Below are 24,613 nucleotides of genomic sequence, written 5' to 3' on the forward strand. Positions count from 1 at the left end.
ATCCAAGTTTATGTCCCACTATATGCAAGCCATGTGGAAAAACTGTGGTATCACTTACACGTTCTCTACAGCCAACCATTCACAGACAAATGGACTGGTAGAGAGGTTTAATCGTACTATGAAGAGCATGATAGGTGCTTTAGAAGAACCCCTTAAGACATAGTGGGACCTTCTACTGCCATGCCTTCTCTTTGCTTATATAGAAGAACCTCAGGAGGGAGTTGGATACAGTCCCTTTGAACTTCTCAATGGCCATCCAGTCAGAGGTCCATTTGCCCTGACCAAGGAGGGAATGGAGAATGCTCCTTCCCCCAAGCCACTCAGAGTGATTGACTATGTGATAGGTCTCCAGAGGAGAATGTCACACATGATGGCAGAAGCTAGTGATACTTAAAAGCAGGTCAGACTCTGGTCAAACATTGGCATGAACAGAAGGCCAGCATGGGTGTGTTTACTGAAGACCAGATTGTGTTATTTCTGGTGTCCAGAAGGCAGAGGGCCTTGCAGGAGAAATGGATAGGACCCTTCAAGGTTGTGGGCAAACTTGGAGAGGTGAACTATTTGGTGTACCTAGGCAGACCTACGGAGGCTTCCAGAGTCTTTCACACCAACCGTTTGAAGGCATATGTCTCGAGACCAGAAGTGGGATCTTTACTTCTAGCTTCAGCTCAAGAGGAGGTGGAGAGTTAACCTCTACCTGACCTCCTCAGAGGCCAACCTTTGGATGAGAAAATATAAAGAGTCAATCTCTCTTTTCAACTGACTTCTGAACAACAGGAGGAGTGCAAAGTTCTGTTAAATCAGTTTGCCTCCCTGTTTTGCACTATCACCAGGCTTGACCCCTTGGGGCCAGCATGATATTCTCACTGGTGACTGTTTACCTGTGAAAAACAGAGGTGACAGAATGTCAGAACATGTGAGATCCCACATCAAAGGAGAGGTCAACAAGATGCTTGATCTCTGGGTTATAGAGCCCTCTACCAGTCCATGGTCTAGCCCAGTTGTTCTAGTACCAAAGGCAGGATCCAATGAGTTGAGATTCTGTGTGGACTATGGAGCTATAATGCAGTCACTAAGACTGATGTCCATACTTTGGCAAGGACAGATGAACTGGTGGATAGACTTGATTCAGCCAAGTACCTCAGTACATTTGATCTGACGTCAGGCTATTGGCAAATAGCCCTGACAAACCATGCCAAGGAGACAACTGCATTTTCAACCCCAGCAGGCCTCTACCAGTTCAAGGTTATGCCTTTTGGATTAAAGAATGCACCTGCTACATTCCAAAGGATGGTCAATCAAGTTCTGAATAGGATGAAGGACTTCTCCATGGCACACTTGGGTGACATTGCAGTGTTCAGCCCTACATGAAAAGAACATATTGATCACTTGGGATATGTTTTGCAGGCCCATCTGACCATAAAGACAAGCAAATGTCAAATTAGTCAGAGCAAAGTGGTCTACCTTGGGCATGAGGTAGGGGGAGGTGAAATAAGGCCATTGCCCAGCAAAGTACAAGCTGTGCAAAACTGGGCCACCAAGTGAGAGCTTTCCTAGGTCTCACTGGTAGCAAAGGAATTTCATAGAGAACTATGGGACCATAGCTTCTCCCTTGAATGCAATCTCCTCTCCAAAATTCCCTAAAAAGGTTAGATGGAATGAGGAGTGCACTAAAGCCTTTGAAAACCTAAAGATAGCCCTTTGTCAAGTTCCAGTCCTAAGAGCTCCTGATTATCACCAACTCGTCGTTGTGCAGGCAGATGCCTCCAATACAGGTATAGGTGCAGTCCTTAGTCAACTAGATGGGAAAGGTAGGGAGCACCCCATTTGCTTCATCAGTAGGAAACTGAAGGAACCAGAAACAAGGTGCAGAAGCCCTCCTTAGGCGCCTGAAAGTCTGGGTAGGCAGGATGTGAGGGAGGGGTTTTAGGACCCCTGCGATGGGTTCCCTTGGTAACCCAAGTTACACTCCTTTTTGATTGGCTAGGTGACTGTCCCACCAGGACAGCCACCCTGCTGTGTGATTGACCGCCAGGCTGTGTGAATGGGGGAAAACTGCATACGAAGCAGGTCTCTGGGTCTGGAAAGGCAGAGTCGCCACTGGAACGAAAGAACTAACGAGGAGCTGACAGAAGAGTACCCTTACAATGACTGAACTGCCCGGTGAAGACCTGCTGCAGGTCCGAATCTTCAAGCTCCAACGACAGAGAACATCTACCAGGAATCTTCTTCCCTGAGCTGGTGGGACCAACCAGTTAGCCCAAACTGCAAGCCAGGACTCCCTCATCTGGTCCAATTTGCTGTACAGAGCTACAGTGATCCGGATAGCCAAGAAGGTCAGACCCTGCTTGGGTTTTAAGGAGTGCACCTTTTATTTGTTGCTTTGCTCTGCTGCTGGTTTCTTCCCAGGGCAGTGCAGGACCCTCCAGTCTTCCTACTTCATGTGAGTCCAACAGCCGCTTCAGGAACCATGAGCTGGCAGGACCTGCCAGGAGCGTCCGCCTCATCTACAGCTTCTTCTCCATTTAAAGGTGCTGTGCAAATCTGGTTGTTCGTTTCGTTCAGCCGTGCTGAAGGTGTGTGTAATCTTTCGCCAATCCGAGGGCTTGTCCTTCTCTACTCTTTAAACTAACTTTTCTGATAACCAACATCGTCCGGAACTCTTGGCATAGACTTAACCGCGAACTACCCTGAACTGTGTGATCTTGAGCAAAAGACTTTTGTCCTATTAACTTTGGCCCTAAGCCTTTTTGATTTGATTCCATCACTGTAGTTCCTCTTTCTAGATTGTCCTGCTTACTTACCTGTTGGTACTGCTCAATGTTTAGCTAACTTTGTCTCCCTCCCCCTGTTTAATTTACTGGAGTGCCATTTTTCTCATGCTTGTCCAGAATCTATTGGGAGTGGTGTGGTGTTTTAAGAGTATTATTTTTCCACTGCTTTACTTTAGTGAGATGTTATACAACTGATGTGTACATAAATGTATATTCTTTTACTCAGAAACCTTGAGTCAGTGTTTGTTTGAATCATAGTAATTGCTGTCCTTTGTGTAACTATTGATCCTGCTCACTTGCTCTTGAGATAAGTCTGGCTGCTCAGCCATCGCTAAGACTTTACTGTGTAGTACAGGCTAGTACCAAAGCTGAATTTGTACTGTCACTTGTAGTCTTAATTGTGTGTGGTGTTCCCAAAGGGTAGTGCATATAATTCTGCCTAACAACTATAGCCAAAGCAGAATCATGAATGCTGTATACTGCAGAACCATTGACAAAAGTCTGAGAGATTAATCCCAATTAATCATGCCCTAACACAAATGTTTTGTACTTTTTTTCAACATAATGCTATCATTGAGACATAAAATAAACAGTACAGAGCAAAATAGAAGCAGACAAAATAGTGTGGCAATATCAATCTGCCTATCTTCCCTTCCTATCTGCTCTCCCCTTTCTATTCCATCCCCTCCTCCTTCACCTTTCATCCTGTCGCCTCCCATTTCTTCTTAGCCTGGCTGGGGAGAATCAAGGATGATGCCACCTCCTCCTCTGCAGGAGCTTAGTGAGCGGGAACTGCTGAGAGTGGCGAACCACTACATTTATTTTTGCAATCATTTCCACCATTCCAGAACTATTCATTGTGAAGTTAAAGCACAACTCTCCACTTTACCACCTGCTAGCAGTTACAGCTAAACTGATATCAGTTTCAAATCGATTGGCTGTCAACCAGCAGGGCTGCACCCTTCAAAAATGGGTTGCACTTTGCTCCTTTTCTGTCTACACTATCCCCTGCAGGGATCACAGTTTCACTGCTCTTAATGGTACACTTTTACCAGTGTAGGGGATGAGCATAGAGGCCTGCAGTCCTTATTCTATATAAGATGATGTGTGCTCAACAATAACTCCCTGAATACTGTGGCTACTCCCAGCAGTCCACGGAGGAGGTGCTTGTGGTCCAGCCATTGTGTTGTGAAAGATAGCCTCCCACTTCCTAGTAAAATATTGAAGCAAGGCATAGGATATTTTGTTTCTTACAAAATGACATTTTGAAGCAGAAAAAATATATTTGTTGTTGCAGTTTTGCAGCACATTTTGAGTTGAGGGTGTGTGAGAGTGCTAGCATGCAGGTGAGTGTGAGATCAGGAGATAGACAGTGCAGGTTTAGGGATTTCTGGCCTCCTGGTGTCGATCACAGTTGGATGTGGCAGGGAGGAGGGGCCACTGCTCCCCTGCCATCCCTATACATATTTGTCTGGCACATACTGTTTAAACATGGTTTGTTGATACCTCACATGTTATATTCCACAATTTATTAACAGAGAACTTTGTGATTCCACGTATTGATTGTGTTGGTAAATGTGGGGGTGGTATCGTAGTTATTTATGAGAACATACTACGAATCTCCCACTTTAACACTCTCAAATGGGGTGATGATTAACAAGTGGGACAATTGACCATTGAACTTCCATCTAACGCAGCTGTCCATATTGTACTGGGGTATAGACCTCCAGGACCCCACAGAAAATTTTAAAAAAATGTAGATATTTTTCTATCTACCTCTGGTAGCAAATTCGGTGAAATCCTACTGCTGGGAGACTGGAATATTTGGTTGGACAACCTCAAACACCCAGGCTCTAAAGAACGTTGGGAGACATTAGAAAATCATGGTTTATGGCCATTAGGAATTTCACCTACACACATCAAAGGCCACTGTCTGGATGTGTGCGTGGTGAGAGGTAATCATAATTCCCTTAAAAGTAATTTGCCTGTTTCACTGGTCAGACCATTTCTTGCAATTATTTTACTTGTCATCTATCTCTAGGAATAACCAAGGTCTCAATCGTAACATTGGTGTACTTACTTAATTAGATTTGGAACTGAGTTTATGGACATTGTATGTACTAGGCTTGTGCCTGAGAAACCTATGAAAAGGCAGACCTCAAAACCTTGGTTCACACAAAATGTAATACCTCTACATAAAGTAGTCAGTTCTACCGGACATAAAAGGCAAAAACATCAATCCATAAATAATACTAATAAAGCTAAAAAGGCATTAACCAACTACAAAAAGGCGATTTCTTCATAATGAAATTGCAGAGGCAAGCAATCAGTGGAGAGACATTTTCTCTACTATATCGAAGTTCTGCCATCCTACAAGCAAAGGTGCTTCTATTATACCTTCACTGGCACAAGCCAAGGCTTTCACTAATTTCTTTGATGATAACTTTTAAAGTATCAAGAATAACATCTTAGCTAAGGGTCAGACCCCAGTTCACATCACCTGGGAACAGTCCATTAGTCAACCCCTGATGGACAAGAACAACTCGGGGATGTCGAAATCTTGTAACAGTTAGATTTCCATCCAGTACTAGAGGAGAATATATGTGCATTTATCAAATCTCTAAACCGACTAATGATTTGTTAATTCCTATGCCTGCATTAGCAGCAAATGGTATGGCTGAGGAAATATCTCCCTTTTTGACTACATTTGTCAATAAATCTTTAGATCAAGGGTCAGTGCCTTCGGCAATGACATATACAGCACTAACACCATTATTAAAAAAATTGAATCTAGACCCGTTGGTGTTACAGAACTACCATCCCATTGGTGTAATTCCTTGGCCAGGTAAGGTTTGGGAAAAGGTGGTGACTCAACAACTGCAAGCCTTTGTGGAAGAGGAGCTACTTCTTGACCCGTTTTAATTGGAGTTTTGCCCTAAAATTGGTACAGAGACGGCCTTGTTGGCGCTTTATGATGATCTGTTCAAAGTGGCTGACCAGAGTAAACTTTCACTCCAGGTAATGCTAGACCTGTCTGCCACCTTTGACATGGTCAATAATACTATTTTGCTTGACCGGTTGAGTTCGGTTGGCAGGGTTTTGGAGTATGCCATCAGGTGGTTTAACTCTTTTTTGGAGAATCGCTGCCATAGTTTTAGACTTGGAGGTTATAGCTCAGACCCAATTAAAATGTGCTGTAGTGTCCCGCAGGGGTCTTCCCTGTCACCACTTATTTTTAATTTGTATCTCTGGCCCTTGATGGAGATTCTGAGACGTCACAGGATGAGTTACCAATCATATGCCGATGACACTCAGATTTTCATCATGATTGGCAACGTTGAAGAGACCTTTGCTGGGATTATCAAATGCCTTTAAGAGATCAGTGAGTGGAGGGCACTCTGTCAACTACATCTGAATGCCTCTAAAACAGGCTTTATTCTGTTTGGCCCCAGCCGTCTAATCACAGATCTCAAAAAACAACCAATTCCCAATCTTTTGGGAATAGAGTTGAAATTTGCTTCTAAAGTAAAGAACCTGGCTGCATCTGGCAGGACAATCTGGGCTGTGAAAGTAAGGTTGGAGTGAAGGTGAAAGCAATTTTCTATTTGAAGAGACTCCTCCGCCAGGCTCTCCCTTATGTTTCAGAAGAAGATCATGCCCTGGTGGTAGGTGCTCTCACGAATGCCCATGTGAACTATTGTAATAGTCTTCTGATGAGCATTCTAGCAAATCAACTTTACAGGCTTCAGAAGGCTCAGAATGCAGCAGTCAGACTGGTCTGTGGATTGAGCAAAACGGCCCATGTATCTGCCTCTCGCCGAACACTTCATTGGCCCAGTGTTCAAATACCTGAAAGGCTTGGATCCGGAATATCTGAAGGATAAGATCCCCCATTATCAGATTCTTAGATGTCTACGCTCACAGAATCAACATCTATTGACTATTCCTATTACTATTGTCCCGGGAGGATAGCTCAGCGGCAGCGTGCGCGTCTTGGAAGCAGGACGACACGAAGCAACAACAGGTTCGATCCCCGGGTCCGCGCTTAAAAACCTCTGGGTGTTTAAGCGTGTTATAAATACGCAACTAAGACAAAAAAAAACACAATTACGCAACTAAGAAAAAACAAACAATCCCTGTAACAGCGCCTCGATGCCTGCGGGCTGTGTGAGCGCTTTATAAATGTTAAATAAATAAATAAAATATTCCGTCATCTATGTTTGTATAAAGGGGGGACAGAATATTTGCTGTTTCTGGCCCAAGGCTTTGGAGCATAATTCTCAGAGAGATTAGAACTCTTGACTCCCTCTACCAGTTTCCCAAGGCCTTAAAAACCTTCCTGTTCAGATTCATTTTTCTTCTACTTTGTCTGTTCTGAATTCTTGTATATGTCTGAGGATGTTTGTTATATATTCATTCAATTTCCCTTGATTATTTTTGATGTCAGCTGAGACACTATACGGTTTGGTGGACCGTTATGAACACAATATAAATCCCTCAAAATAAAAAAAAAATCAAACATACTGTTTATAATATGCAATTGTCCATGATGACTTCTAATCTGACATGTTTACTTTGCTTTGATATTTAATGTCACAATTTTGTTCAATAAATGGGGCCTTATATTTTCCAAAGAAAGATGTGTGTTTGTGTGACTACTTGGTGGGCCCTGACCTGATTGGTGGGCCCTGACCCCTGCGCTGCCTATCTATTGAACCATGAGTTGGGCTTTTTTGAATAGCTCATACTACAAACTGAATCACTTCTAGGGGATGGCTCCTAATTTTGGCAGGAAACAGACAGTGATATTAAATGATCAGCCCAGCCTTACATACTTTGGTTAAGTGGTAAAGCCAGAATTTGAGCCTAGCCTGAAATGTAGGTACTTGACAACACATCTTCCCAGCTCAAGTGGGTACAAATATGTGTTGAGGTTTGGTTTTAAATAATAACCTTTGTTGCACACACGTCCCTTTGTGTATAGAATTTTAAATGATACTTATTCCCCCCTTACTATATCTGCTACTCTGTATATCAAAGAAATTTAAAGTGATAGGGATTATTTAGAGATTTTATTTTATTGTTATGAATTGTATACATTTCTACCAATGATTGATTGTAAGCCATGAAAATGAAATGTTGTTTATTATTTAAGTTACTGCATTCAATTTTTCTGTTTTTTCTATTTCCATGTATTAGTTTCTTTTTCTTACTTCACAAACATATTTTGTAAATGCTTCTAACAAACCATAAACAGTAACACAATACACAATTTGATACTGGTTGCTTTAAAAATGCCCAAGTCACATTATAAAACAACCCGCCAATGTGAACATCATTGTAGTAATGGGTTGATGAACAAGAGTATTGGGGAAATTTTGTTTTGAATCATAACTTGCATGGAGGGGACCACTCCTGTTGGCACTTCTTTGCAAAAAGGCCATATAGGCAATGTGAATGGTTTCCACAAAGTACCAGAAACGTAAATAGCAAAACATAGGCAAAATTGCCTTTTCTCTTCATATTTACACTATGTGGTTTGAACATTTTAAATCTCACCCACAATTAACAGTTTGGAATCCGCTTGCTTTTACAACTAAATCTGCAATCATAGATGGTCATTTTCCAAGTCCTGCCGAGTGGAGAAATTGTCACTAAAATGATTAGATTGTAGCTTTATTTTCCTCAGCCTGAATAGATGCCTGCAAGCTCCAGAATGCAAATTAAAGAGAATTTACAAAAACTATTATACAGACACAAAGGGAAATGAAATGCATTACAAAGTCATTGTTTCACACCGCTTGTTCTGTACCCCCATAATGTCTAATCACCCAAGAATCGCACTTAAATATCTTATTAAAAGCTTATATAATTTAAAGAGAAAAGTACATTTAGCCCTCACTAATCACTTCCTGTTTTAATTAACCAGCTGCTGACACATGTTAAAAAGATAAGGCCTCATTGGCAGGGCCTGTACAGCCCTGGTTGACTTATAGAGGAGAAAGGCAGAGCAAGGGTCCCCCATGGGCATTTATCCCTTGTTAAATCCACCTTTGATTACACTCTGCAGCTAATATTTCAATACCTTTTTTTTAGGCTTAACAGACGTGCACTGTTTATGCTTTGCCAGAATCATACTAGGAAATGCTCTTTTCTTGTGTCATTTTCAATGTTATTTTCAAGGTGTTGTGATCAATCTTCTTAGAAGCAAATGTTTATTGGACGGTGGGCAATCCTCCAGTCCCGACCCCAGCCCTCCATGTCACTGGTGGCATCCGACAGTAAATAACAATTTCTGGCACTGCCTAAACACCCAGAAGTTATATCATACTTTTCTAACAAGACCCACAATACACATGATGTATTCTGTTTGCATATAAACATTGTTAATGGTTACTCCAACTGTATGATGTTATGAAGGCAGTACTCATCTGTTAATTTCATGCCAAGTTCTGGCCAGGCAAGCAAGCTAGGTTTCCACGCAGACAAAAATACATAGTTTTTAGGTCAGAACCACCCTGGTTCTTATGCAAGAGACGAAGATCTGAAGTTGGTCTATACATGGCGTCCTAACCTTGATATGTTAAGGTAGGTTCTTGTTGGACTGACTCAGTGAGGTGCATTTTGATTCCCTAGGCATTGAAGACAAGGCACCCACATCTGGGCAAATATATATTTCACTTTGGGAGATAAAGCCATCAGTTTGGGCTTTTGAATACACATGGGAAAAACATTTGCCAAACACTACCACAAGGGTACAAACTGGCAAGAAGTGGAAACATCTAGAAAATGGTGCGAGTAACTAGGCATAGGATATCATTGTCTGGCAGATGCCTGTGCAATACTTATACACATGTCAAAAGGATTGTGACTGCTTGTTTTAGTGCAGTGCAAGGAACAGATGCAAGGACACCTATTTTGCTTTTAAATCTACTAGCTGAAAATACACATTGTTAAGAGATTTTCTATTACAACAGGAGCTCGTTTACAGAGGTAGTTAAGTCATTAAACACTGAAAAGAATGCTTAGATATATCACAAGCAGGCCCAATTCAGCACAAAGTCTGAAGTTACTTTGTGACAAAGCTAGCTCAAAGAGTACCCAAGAGGTTTGATCTTCTAACAAAACTACGTACGTAGATCAGATTCTCCAGGCAGTACTGGTTGGGCATGCTGTGGGCTTGTTACTGCTGTGTGTGTGGTGTTTGTTGTGTCCTCTGTTAGGGGTGGTGCAATTTGTCGGGAGATGCATTTAATGGCACTTGTTAGGGTTGTCAAATAATCTTTAGATTCTTCTAATAGGCCTGCTGCTGCTTTATGGGCATCTGCACTCCTGACACAAGATTTGGGTTTGTTTATGTGCCAACCGGGTACTACCTCTTGGGGTGATAGATGGTGGTCCTTGCTAGTCTGTGTGCATAAACTGAAGAGGGCCAAAAGCAGGCAGGGCACCCAATTCTTTTTCAATGTGGTGCAGAGCTTAAATAGTTTGCTCTTAAGTAGACTGTTGATCCTCCCACAACACTGCACGGCTGGGGGTGATAAATTGAACACATTCTGTGCTTAATGCCAGGTGGTACTGTGATCTCTTTAAAGAGTTCATTAGAAAATGTGTGCCGTTATCGGACCTTAACACATCGCACACTCCACATTGGGGGAAAAATCACAGACAAGAAATTTAGCAGCACATTTGGCATCCAGGTGTGCAGAAGGTCCAGCCTTGACCCACCATCAAAAGGGGCAGACCACAAGAATCAAGTACCGTGGACCATTGCACCTTTCTCCCATGTGGGCATAATCTATGTGCAGCTTGTGGAACGGCCCAATAGCGCGTCATTCCTGTGCTAAAACGTTGACACGTGGTGCAAAGTATGATCAGGTCTGTGAGGTGCTCCTGAAGATTGAGATGAAACCAATCTTCCTGTATATCTGCTGAAATGTGCTGCTTTGAGTTGTGGGCTGAGTGGTGGAGCTGGTCAAAAGCTATTGTCAGTAATTCATATGGCATTACTGCTCTTTGCCAGAGAATTTTTGGCACATAATAAATTGGTCAGGGACTGTTTGCACCCTCTTTTGGACCACATTTCCTTTTCTTCATTTGGTGCTTTGCTTTGCAGCTCGAAAAGCTGTGCAACAGGCAGTGCTGTGTATGGTGTGTTTTGATGATCGTGTGTTGGTGTCGTCAGGGCATACTTGGAAACTATTGACACAAGAAGATAGGCTGCAATTTTGACCACAGCATCCACAGCGGTGTTTCCCAAGGAAATCCCATCTGTGTTATTGGTGCAGGCGGTGCATTTTTTGACCAGCACCAATGAGGGTTGTGACAAAGCGGAAATCAATGTATCTAGCATGTTTTACTGGGGAACCGTCATCTCTGCGGAAACCCCTCCTCAACCATCTTGACAACCCGGGATGCACTGTTGTAATGACACATGCTAGGTCCGAATAGATGGTCATGTGGCTACCTTGTGATGCTTGTAGTGCGTAAATGAGTGCTATAAACTCTGCTGCTTGGGCCGAATAATGCAAGGGTAGTCTTGTCATCACTAGTGTCTCATATTCACCTCTTTTCAGGCACACTACTGCAGCACCCATATGTCTTTGTCCTCTCTCTTGATCAATTGTCGCTGACCGGTCGACAAAGAGCGCCATCCCCCTCCTTCAATGGGCTATCCTTTTCTCTGGAAATGTCATCCTACTCCCCTTCAAATGTGGCATAGTCATGTATTTGCAAGGATGTCCAGTAATACCTTCGAAAAAATACTTTCGACATATAAAAGTTCAGAATACAAAGTTTCGAATGAAAAAGTTTTGAATACATTTTTTTTCATGTTTTAGGTTTTATTTTAGTTTGGTATAGAAAAACACTTTAAAAAAAAAAAAAGAAGGAAACAGGGAGTTTGCGGGGGGCCCCCTTTTTTTTAAATGCATTTGAAACTTTTTTTCTGTGCTTTTGTGTCTGAACTTTTGTATGTAGGAACTTTGACTGTCAAAACTATCACTATGAACCTTTGCAAGTCTTCATCTGTAAACACCTCTGTCGAAAAAGTGGCGGGGTTCGCTGTTTTGCATCACACAACATGAATGTTTGGGCTCAAGGGGATAATCTCATATGCCGATGCTCTCTGTGTGGTCTGGGTAGATATCGATCTCTAAAATGGTGAAAACCAGAATGCTCCACGTACAAAGTGACTGAGCATCCTGTCACAATCGTGGAACATTTTCTTATCGCGAAGGCAGCTGCAGTAAGTGCTTGTTCAAACGCGAATTACTCTTGCATAACTGAGTCAAGTGTACCACTGCAATAGGCCAATGGCTTGTGGCCCATTGTATTTTTTTGGGACAGTATGGCAGTCTTAAGTGTGCCGTTAGAATGTGAGAATAAGTCAAATTCCTGGGTGTAGTCTGGGGTGGCAAGAACTGGGGCTGCTGATATTACTTCCTTCAAATCATTGACATGTTGTATCATGTCTGCTGTCCATTCAAGTCTGTGCTTCCCTCTCTGTGCTTCTTCAAGGCCTTGTAGGAGTGTCCTGGTATATGGTGCATAGTCCAAAATCAATGATCTCCAATAGTTGCATAACCCTAAGAATTTTTGCATGCCGATCTATCCGGTATGATTTATTTTCCATTTGTTGATATTAGCTGACCTAAATATAATACTTCTTGTTGGCATACTGCAGTTTGGCCTTGTCAACCTTGTACCCCTTGCAGGCCAGGAGTTGTAGAAGTGTGATAGAGTCTCTTCGGCAGTTCTGCTCACTATCACTACACACAAGCAGGTCATCAATGTACTGGATGACCGTGCTGGGCACTTGAATGTTTCCTAGGTCAGCATGAACTATTCTGTTAAAAATGGTTGTGTTCTCGCAGTACTCTTTGGGCAAAAGAGTGTGTTTGTAGCACTTTTTGCCATGGGTAAAAGCAGTAAGATACTGTGAGTCAGGGTGCAAAGGTATTGAGAAGAAGGCATTCTTAGGGTCAACCACCGCAACGTGGGTTGTTTCTTTGGGGATATTCCAAAAAATGGTTGCAGGGTTAGGAACCACCGGAAAGTCTTGCTGCACCACATCATTTAGGGGGCGTTAATCCTTGATCATCCTCCAATTGCACCTGTTGCATTGTTGACAGGGTTTATCGTTGTGTTGCACAGTGAGGTGGGCAGCACTATTATCTCTTGGTTGAGCAGGGCCTGTATCATGTCTGTTATTCCCGCATCCACTTCTCTTGATAGTGGGTACTGTTTTATCTAGGGTAGTACTGCTACTGCCTTTAGTCCAATGTGCACTGGGGTCACTTTATTTTAAAAGCCCAACGTCATGTGGGTTGGTGGTCCACAACTGTAAAGGCACATACTCCAAGTCTGCCTCAATGAAGGGATGCAACCACACTACGGTAATAAATGGGAACTACACCCTTCTGTACTGTACCATGATCTCACAGGGGATTCAAATCTCTAAGATTATTTTGCCATTACTGTCATTGTTTTCAAACATTTCTGAATCTGTTACTTCCTTGAGGGGCCTGGTGCAATTGAAGCAAAGCACTGTATGCTACTCACACCGACGCATGTCTGTTCCTAGCATAACCACTCTTTTCGCAGAAACCACCAACCCTTGTAGGTCTAGGGACCAGAATGTACCTGTCACCGATTCCGGGGACACCAAAGGGCAAAACATGAAATCTGTTGGCACTCTCCAACAGCCCTTAGCAATTTGTGGCACTGCCTCCACAAGTACTGTTATTCTGTAGGTAAACATGTCTGGGTCTACATATATCCCTCGGACTACCAGCTCTTCTGCCATTGCGTGTATTATTACCATGGCCCTCATTGCAGCGTACATTCCTGGCATGGCACAAATAATGCCCTCATTAGTTACTAAGATTGTCATATTCAAGTTTCTGAGCAGGTCCCTTCCCAGCAGGTTGACAGGAGAAGGATCTGAATAAAATAAAGGAGCACATGCAACCTTTCCTCCCACCTTCACATACACATCTTTAGTATAAGGAACCAGAGAAATAGCCCCAGACAATCCCTGCATGATGAAAGTTTTACCTGATAATGGGAAGTTTCCCTCACTAATGGATGATTTCTCAGAGCCTGAATAAAAAATGAAAATGAATTGCTTATTTCTTATCACTGCCCCCACCAAGGGTTCCTCTTTGGGGTTGAGGGTCATTGACTCGACCGGACACACAAAAGTTCTCTATGGACTGTCCTAGTCAGGATATGTATTTTTTCCTGGAAAGGAAAAGGGGTTTCCCCCATCCACGGCTGTGCATCAGAAGGGGGTGACTGTGCCATTTTATGCTCCATTAAATTGGTTTGTGCCACCTGCCACTGAAATGTGTTCTCAGGTGTGTTTTGTTGCACCACTTGCTGTTGTTGCTGCTGTGCGGGTGGGCATGGGACGTGTGGGGGAAACTGCGTTTAAGCCTGATGTATTTTGTGTGAAAAATGCCCCACTCCCCACAGTTCCAACATTATGACAGCCCCATTTCCCCTCGTCTGGGTCCTATTCCCACGAAATCCCTACTCCCCTCGATCCTCAGAACTCACATCTTCCTCGATGCTGTCCTCCTTGTTGCCACTGTGAGCCGGGGTACTGAGTCTTTCCGCCCCACTGTCCCTGTCCTCCTTCTGACCACACTGCTGCAATTATAGCAGTTGTGAAGCTTTGTGTGCTTCCTGCCACTTCTGTTTGTACTGGCTTCAATACTGATGCCTCCACAGCGACCTTAGCTAATTTGTTTTGTACTAGTTTTGCTTCCTCTGCCTGCCGCCTCTGAGCTCTTTCCTTGTCAAGTTCTTTTATTTTCCAACAATGGTGTATTATTATGCTTTGGATTTCAGCCCACCACTTTGCTTGTCTAATGCCTTTTGCACCTCCTTAGGTAGGCCCTTTTTATTGATAAAGTAGAAAAAGGGTATGGATCTCCTGAACCTTAAGAATGAACTGAGAGGGTCTTCATCATCACCCACAGTAATTTGCATGATAGAATGTAGGTAGAGTGTATCAGGGAATGCCTGCCGTAGCGTGTCCCATACCTTTGCTCGAATCTTGTTAAACAATGGTTGCATGTGCATTTTCCCCCAAAGTCACCACCTGGTATCCTGCTTTCACCCACACACACCCAGCTTGGTCTCCAATAGTCACTACCATTAAGCATTTTATGTTGTTGATCGCTAGGAGCACTCAGCAGTTTGCTTTTCCTCCCCCAAGATCTTTGTATCTTCAAACATATTTCATAGATCTAATATTTCTTTCCTCTTTTGGAACTGTTTACCCTTATACTTAGCTGTTAAAAATGTAGACATGTGTTCTACAATTCCCTGGTTATGAGATGCCTGCTTTGGCCATGAGTGGGGCATCGCCCCTCCTCTTGTATCTGTTACCCACTGTTTGTGGTATTTCTCAATTCTGTCCCAAACAATGGCAGGGAATTATACATATACTCTATGGGTGTATCTCCACCCATTGTAATATTCTTTGCACCTCACTGTCTCTAAACCTCTGTCAACGCGCCAGACACTCTGCTGCTGTTCTCAAAAAAGAAGTCAGTCCATCATCTACTCCCTCCCCATAAAAAGTCAAAAACAATTTCCCCCACAATTTCCTTCTTCCCACCCATGCTCTCACACTCCACACACTCAACACACACCAATAATTACACAAAACACGGCACTGTGGGCCTCCACCCTACACAATAAAGACACAAGCAAAACAACCTAAAATAACAAGCTAAAATAAGAACATCTACTATTTCCGAGCCCACTAATTAAGCAGAGGTCCTATTTATTTCCTGTTTTCCTCCGTTATTCAATGTTTGTGGTACCACCTTCTCCCCTCTCACTGGGAGGCTCCCTACCATTCCATTTTACTTTTCTTAATATTCTCCTTAAAAAATGTATAATACCAAAAAATAAAACAAACCACACCCACAGCATACAATTTCACTCTCATTCAGGCTCTTTGCACTCTCCCATACACTTGTACCCTACTTGTTATCACTTGCAAGGCTATACCCACGTGTGTGTGTTCCCTCAAACTCCTCCGTCACAGGGTCCCGAATAACACTGGCCTTTACTCGCCTCTGAGAGGCGCTGTGCTCCAAAGAGCAGACAAAAATGGCTCCTGCAAGGCCAATGGGGAATACGTGTTTTTTGGAACTGGTCGCTGTAGGTGGAAGCCGCCCCTTAGGAGAAGCTGCCTGGGACGGAGTCACTGGGATCACATTTGGGTCACCAATTGAAGGCATGCCCCTAAGCGCTCACACCAGAGAAAATACAACCCACTAGGGAAAAAAAGGGCAAAAGATTCTTGCAAGTATAACACGTTTTAATTCTATAAAAATAGGTGTGCCAGCAAAGAACTCTGCAACCCAGGAACATTTTGAGAAAAAAGGGTATGTGCAAAAGCTTAAAAGGGGATGCATCATCATTCATATACAGTAAAAACCAGTGTGTCTGGTTGGTGCGACACTAGACATGGTCAGCCTACTCCATAGGGGATGCCTGTTTGTCATTCTTCCATCACGTGAGGTCAGCTGGACTCATTGTATCAAGGGAACCAAGGTCAAAAGACAATTAGCTAGAGTACACTAACAGTGCTACTCTATCATTATACAGGGTACCTGTCACAATCATAAGCTGGTAACGGAGGAATCTTGAGGTCACTCTTACTTGCACACATTTCACTCATCCCAGTCGCATCTTCTGGCATCCAAGGCTTCCACCTTTGCTTTTGAACTATAATGTATGTCCCCCTGTACCTCACATTACAAATCATGTCATCATAAAGTAAAGATAGGGTGACCATTCTCTTAAGATCTTTTATGGTTGGCTGATTTATGGTTGGTGACCTGGGGTCGGCTGGTATCTCGGGTTTCAGGGGTCTTGGGACTGGGACAGTTGCAGGGGCTATGACTCTTAGTTTGCTGGGTGGGGGTTGGAGGCTTGCTCTGTCCTGTTTGTGATAACACATGCAGTGAGGTGCCTAGCAATTTCTCATGGCCTTGCATGGTACATTCTGTCTTGGGATAAATATATTGGTAACAGTTTTAGCACAAAGGAGGGTTTCTGTGGAAATTAGCAGTGCAGGTCTCTCTCTCTCATCAACGCTTGGGCTCATTCAGATTTCATCATCAGGTCCGTGGCCTGTGTCGAATGTGTGCAATGCAGGCCCTATGATTCTGCCATAGCTAACAAATGGCATCTAAACATCTAAAATGTGCATAATACTATGACTTTGCAGGGCTCATTAGTTTGCCCAATTGCCCCTTGGCTCATCACTGGTCTCCTAGTGGGATTCGCCTCACCCTAAAGCAGCTAGGGGGTGGAATGGGATCATTCCCTTCCCAACAAAAGGATTGAACATACAGACAATGCATACCTTCCGGAACTGTGAGCCATTTTAGCATGACATAATATATCCATAGCTAACTCATTTCACGGTAATGCAGTTATTGTTGTGGAACCACGGTTGAACTTGTAGCTTGTTACTATTATCCAAACTGCAACATTCTTAACAGTTCTTCAATGGTTAATCTATAAACCCCTCGAATACCAGGGAGCAGTAGTCAATCCCGAAAAGTAGCTCCTTCCTTTGTATGCTCACACAGCCTTCACGCTCGGGCCTGTAACTATGGGCCCCGGTGGCATGACCTTGGGCGGTAATGGAACGCCATCTCTGGGCTTATTGCCTCATTAGTACTCAGCGGGAGGGGTAACCTCTCAGCCAATGAGGAGGCTCGGAACAGGGGCAGGCATTACCAGCCATAATCCCCCTGCTTCGAGCAGCCTCACGGCTGAGGCCACCATCTTCCCCGGCCGAGGAATGAGGTAAGTGGTTTCCCACTTCCCCTCTCCCTTCCCACCTCCCCCATCCACAGAATTCCCTCCCCACCCCTCAGCCCCACCTAACTTTGTTGAAGTCCATTTCGGCAGCGGGCACGTTGGGAACACTTCTGTCCCCAGCGCACCCGCTCCCGATCTGCGATAGGCTATCATTGAAAGGAAGAAAGGACTACACAAAGTCACTTCTGTCCTTTCCATGGCGGCCATTTTTTCGTTTACTTTTTTATTGGGTGCCATGGAAAGAGAGAAGGGACTACATGTAGTCCCTTCTCCCGTATCCATGGACCGTTTCCATGGTGGCCTTTTTTTGTGTTTACTTTTTTCTATTTTTTCAGTGCCTACCACAGAAAGGGAAAACAGACTTCGTTTTCCCTTCCCCAGTGGCCATTTATTTTACTTTTTTTTTCTGTTCTGAAATGCCAGAGCGTTTTGGAACATAAAAAAAATAATTTTAGCACCTCGGTCTTATGGGCCAGGTACTAAAAACAACAGGCCCCAAGCAGGGGGGGCATTACCAATCCGCTCAGGCCTGTAACTATGGGCCCCGGACATAACCTGAAATGGTAATGCTCCCCCACCCCCTTGCTCGGGGCCTTTTGCTTAATAAACACCTGGCCAGTCCATTATGCCACTGGTCCAACTGGGCAGACCGGACATCACGAAAGGCAATTTGCAAAACCTTTATTTTTACTAAGAATGCAATTGAGACTCACTTTGCACCGCATCCTTGAAACAAAGTTTACTATATTCCTGGACATTCCAACAAAAGCATTTATCTCAAGTATCATCTTTAAGATTTTAGGATGTATGGGAATCATTAAATGAAATCCTGTAAGAATGTTTTTTTTTTTACATGTGGTTAGAGTATGCCCAATTGCATACCAAGTGCTCCGTCGGGCAGATTGAACATCTCATTTCAGGTCCACTCAATATTCTGGATGCAAGCATTTTTCGGAATGATAAACAATTTCCTGATTCACTAAGGAATTTCTCTTAATTCTATTTGGCATTGACTGTGCCTTATTTGGTCAAATACTTTGAATACCCTACAATACACAATTATATTCGTTTACACCTCTCTTCAGCATCACCATTATACATTGTTTCAGGTTCCTTCTTGACAACATGCCTTAATACCATTGGCAGATAACATACACTGGCCACCATTCAAACTATCTCCTCCTTCTGCTCTAACATTTTGAATACGGCCCTTCGATAGTTTAATTTTGCAGAAAGACCAGCAAGGAATGACGGTTCCTCTGTCAAATCCTGACCCTTTATCACCACTGTGTGCCCTATGGATTGTATCTCTAGGTTTATTTTCAGTTTGTTTGTACTTCCTTATTAGTAAAGAGTCATTATTAATGTTACATACAATTTTCCTCTAGAACATGTTCCCTCAACATCAAGATCAGCCAAGTAAATGCATTATTTCAATTAATTATTATACTTGTGAGGGGTTACATGTCTGGGGGAATCGCGTCTCACTCACAACCTCCCAAAAAGGTGATCCCAAACTTACCTAGAAATAAGTGTTACATTTGCAGCTAGCATGACTAGTTCCACCCCATTACCGGTCGTGCTGCCCTTGAGAACTTGAACAATTGTCGTCATGCCCACTATCAAAACCTAGTCTCTATCAGGCTGTGTGTCACTTAACTCAATATCATCCAGGTGATCATACATGACAACCAAAGGAGATTCCACCATAGAGTAGTCTCCTTCGTGGCCAATGAAGCTAGAACAACAGGCTCCACTGAACCAGTCTAACATGAGGTGATACTCGACCCAGTCACACGTACCTCTTTGGCACTTCTGCTATCTGCTCACTATCCATTATGTCAGGCATGGTAGGAACAGATGCAGCTGAATCTGAGGTTTCTGGGTTCCATATGCAGCTTCATGAGAATGGTGCTGGTCCATATGCATCAGAGGTGGAGAAGATACAGCAAAGCCTAAGGAGACATTGATTAATGAGGCAAGTGTGGTTAGGAGAGAGGCGGCAGGGACATGAGAGTAGGCAGGTATCTTAAAGGATGAAACCAAGGGTTCCCTGGCCAGGGCTTAGGCTGTTGCAGAGACCTTAAGAGTCCCAGAAATGAGGAGGGAAAGGCAGTCACTGAAGAGGAAGCCCCGAATCTTGCAGCCGGAAGATGCATTCAAGGTAGCCCTGAAGCAGGCATCAAGCAAACATGTGGCTCTTGCAGATATGTCACACAGCACTGTGGGTAATCAACACAATGCTTTGTAGGCAAACTATTCTCTCAGATGATGGTACAAAACCATATAGTCAAACAATAAACAGTTCCCAACCTTACCAATAAAGTAGTGAGAAAACAACCAGCATCCTACTCTCATATTCACGTCTAAAATGTAATGGATCAGCAATGTGTGTGTGTGTTTATATTTATAAATATATTTTAATGAAACAGATTAATTATGCAAGTATTAAAATGCTACATAAAGGCTCTCCTGCAATTTACTGAATTATGTGGGGATTGACTTCTTATGGGTAGTTGTAAAGGTCCATATTCAACGCTGGCAAGAGGGGCACACATATCAGTTGGGCAAATAACGTGATGATGTCAAGAGTGACAGGGTTGGTGACATCAGGGATAGGGATGTCTTTGAACGTGGCACAGCTTACTAAGGTAAAATAGAAGCAGGCACAACGCGAGAAGTCCCATGGGACACGCATGAGGGGTGGGTGCTTCAGGGGAGTACGGGGTAGATGTATAGAGTGAGCACAGGGTGGGGATGCAAGATGCTGTAAGGGAGTATATTGTAGAGGTGACTCTGGAGCAATATGTAAACAGTGGAGAAGCCATTTTGTTTATAGGCCCAGGTTAATAAAGAATTCCTCGCAGATAAGAATAGAACTGCAGGCCTTGTGTGACAAGCAGCATATATTTTTTGAGAATTCAGCAGAAACTGTGTGCTGAAATGTTGCACGGCTGAAGTTTCCCTGGAAAACACAGCCACAGCGTAGTCACTCTGAGAGGTACTTTCAAGGCCAATGAGCTGAGGAGAGTTGGCTGAGAAATAGAAATTGAATGCAGTTAATTAAAGTCCTGCCTTTGTGTGGTATAGATTTTCTCAGACTACACTTGGCAGCAAGGTGTGAAAAGGAAGCTTGGAGTCAGAGCGCTGGGGTAAGGGCTGTGGGGTACAGGACGAGGAGCCAATCAGCGTGAATAGGTTGTGGTGTCCCTAGGTTCAACATTGTACATTGACCTCGCTGATGTCTGTGGGGCATTTATGGTCAGACTGTGAGAATGTCTTGCCCCTTGCCATCACACACTATTTTGTATATTGGGCATTGCCAACCAGTGACAAACAAGTGTTTCTGACTGATAGCACAATCACGTAATTGAGGGGCGGTGTGGGAAGTGTTGTGACATCACAAGAGGTGTTAATGTGATTTTATGCCAAAGAAATGTTCTACTTAATCAGCGTCACTTTACACATATTTGGATATATGGGACTGAGGCACTAAAATGTATGGGAATTTGACAAAATTATGTATAAAATGTGCAGCCCAAGGGGGCGGCGTTGACAGCTGGTTTAATTCAGTTCAGTTCCATTGTGCTGTCTGAACCGTGCTTCCCAGCTGTTTTGGTCCAATAAATGTGCATTACTTCTTACTTGGTTTACACTCAATTTTTTTGATTACTATAATCATCTAGAGTTACTTTTACTGGAGGTCCCCTGGCACAGGGTTGAAGCACTTTGCATTATTCAACATGCCTCTGGAGTTGGACCCTCACACGTGTTGAAGAAACTCACAAAGTACTGTTCCACCAGGTCCTTAAAATGAAGTAGCTCTTTTCACTCGCTATGTTCCATATGAGTAAGAAGAATTGTTGGGACACACTGCTCTGCCCAGTCTACCCGAGTGATGGGAGAACATCACTGTGTGCCAAGGACCTATCTGATGAATACCTGGTTATAACTGCTGGACAGCATGTGGTATGTTTTGTTGTTACTCCTGCACGTCCACTGATTTTTTTTTTAGCATGTTGCTATGTAGGGGCTCTTCACCATTGCCTTGCCCATGCACTTAAATGATTGGGAATAATCCAAAACTGAGCATAATTAGACGCCCACTCACCTTTCCCTACTCGCTTTTCAACTTGAGGCATTACAAAGCGAAGTACCTGTTTCTTCATTTGACACCTCGTAAATCTAAGATACATACATATAAGACTTCCACAAACTGTGGGACATGTGCTCGCACTGTGCGTGCTGGATACAGTGGCAGACACATGCCGGCACTTAGAAAATGTGGCAACATTCTCCCAGTACGTTTTTCAAACTTGCACTTTAAACCTGACAACTCAGTGACAACCCAATTTCCAATTGTAAGAATAACTGCAGGGAAGTTTCACATCCACAATAAAAGAAACAACTGGTAACTAGGAAATTGGGGACTAACTTAGGGCAGTGAAATGAGGCCAAGTCGATTGAGTTCCTTCCCTATATATCTCTAGGAATGTGGTTCTCTGGTAATAAACATATTGGTTTGCTGGGATATGCTATTAGGGTCCTTGAATCTACCAGGGGCTGTGTTTCTGCAGCCAGTGTCAATTCAATTCATGGGAGAATTGCTTTAAAACATGCATTCTGATGGCCATTTTAAATTAAAATGAAACATTGCTCGTGGAACATCCGTATCTACATTCCAATGCTTTCATTCTCCTCAAACAATTACTAACGTCATCGGCGTGATAGTTAATTTAAATAGAGCTACTGATTTATTTTCTAAAACGTCCCTTTCTCTCTGTGTCAAGGTAAGGGACCTGTATTCACATTACACCCCTCATCTGCTCTAATAATATCATGTACCTAATTTGCATGACTTTTCCTGTTGTTTGCCTGACCAGAGCTTCCACAATTCAAAAAAAAACATTCAAACTTTATTTCCAAATCTAATTTTAGTAACCCTGTGAATGTCATTGACATTTTATTTTATGCAATTCGTCTTCCATGTCCTATACGATTTTTTATTGCTGCATGAATGTGAACGTTAGATTGCCCGCGTTTTACTGGCATTCAAGGATCCATTATTACCTGCGGCGAAAAGATTTTGTTAAAAAAAAAAAACAAATACAGTACATGCTGTGACATTTGGCTGGAATTATCGCTGCGGTGTTACCAGAGAAATGGATGTAAAACGGTCCCTAATGGTAATTGGAATTTTCCCAAATGTGCTGTAGCGCGGTTACTTTCGGTGGTATTTTGCAAACAGATGGAGTTTTACAAATCAGCGAGAAAGATGGTGATGGTCCAGGCTTCAAAATGGCGCCGCTATTTACTGATAGGACCGCGTGAATTCGATTCCAGCCCCGCACTAACCACGAGCATTTCATTTCAGATCGAACGATTTCAAGGAGCGTGCACGTGCTCGCAACATTGATCAAAACACACAATGTAATTCATTCATCTGTGTAAAAACAGAGACAGGTGTTTTTTTCTCTTTTTTTTTGGTGAAAACGAATGCTGAATTATTTCAAACTGTGTTGAAGAGCAAGCTTCTATATAACGTGAATCGTTATGGTTTGTTGCCATGCCCAGAGGCGTTGCTAGGGGGGATGTGGGGGCTTTAGCCCCGGGTCTTTTAGTTGTAGCCCCGGATAGAAGCCGAGGGACTACAACCGAAAGGCTATAGCTAGCCCCGAATCCCGCCAGTCCTGACATTAGCTTAGCCCCTGATCTTTTCCAGACCTAGCAACACCCCTGGCCATGCCTAAATAACACAAACCAACATCGACATTGCATTTTGACAGTTGTGTGTGCACGGATGCTGTGATAAAGCAGGTGAGACATCAGTCCTCACTAAGAGCGGTTTGGACCTACACGGATCCATACTCCTGTCAGATGCCCAGTGCCCTGCGTAGAGATGCCCAATATGAAGACATCACGTGTTAATCGTACCATGATTATCACAAAGTAATAACTACAGATGTACATGCTAGAAGGCCCCCAAAATCGTCCCAGGTGGCCTTGCAATATTTAGAGGAAGAACTCTGGCACTCAACCTTAGATTTGAGGTCTGAGCAGGAAATCAGTCTTGCAGCAATGCTGAGCACCAATGGCGAGCCTCAAACATCAGGTAGGGATTTCGAAGCTGCCATCCAGACCTTATGCATGGTCTTTTCATGCACACTTCCTTTGTGGATATTACTTGGCTAAAGAATTGGAGGGATACAAATAGAGGTAGGTATAGGGGTGCAAAGCTGGAGAAGCAAATTCGTTTTGGTGGTGCGAGGATGGTTAATTTATATTCCACTATTTTCGTTTCTGTGAGCATTGCTGCTTACAGCAGGCATTCGGGCTGCGGGTAAACATGCGTCAAGGCTGAGTTCTTAATTGGCCTGAGGAGGTAGGACATGGATGTTCATGGCAGCAACATTCCAGTGGGAATGGTTGAGGACATGATGGTTCATAGCCTATTCAGTTAAGCAACTGCAATATATCCCTCTTTCACATTTTCCCTGTTGCATTTTGTTGTCTCTGAGTATGCCCAGTAACACTGGATTAATGTACGTTGTGTTTGTGCTTCATGTTCGTTGTCTGTCACACTCTTGAGAACATTATCTTTCATACTGTAAATAAAAGCCGCCCTCCCGCAAAAAAGAAAAATCAGATGCCACACTTTGGGACTTTCGGTTCACTCACAAAAGATTGCAACATACTAATTAATTTTCTGTTCCATGGCCAACAATTGTTTGACACTCTCTACACTGTTCTGCTCCCTCATGCAATCAATGGCATCATTTTGTGATTGTATATTCTTTCATGAAATACTGTGTCATTTTAATAAATAGTGTGTGGCCTTACAAAACGCTAGAAACAGTCTATGCTATGCCTGTCCCCCACTGTCAAATCCTTTGTCTCCGCTCTCATAGGAGAAAAACAATTGCCACTTCCATTATTTTCTATTAGTACCTGGCGAGGTTCAATCAGAATATAACAAACAA

The sequence above is a fragment of the Ambystoma mexicanum genome, chromosome 6p (assembly GCF_040938575.1).
Source record: "Ambystoma mexicanum isolate Mex_15411 chromosome 6p, UKY_AmexF1_1, whole genome shotgun sequence".
Taxonomy (NCBI): Eukaryota; Metazoa; Chordata; class Amphibia; order Caudata; family Ambystomatidae; genus Ambystoma; species Ambystoma mexicanum.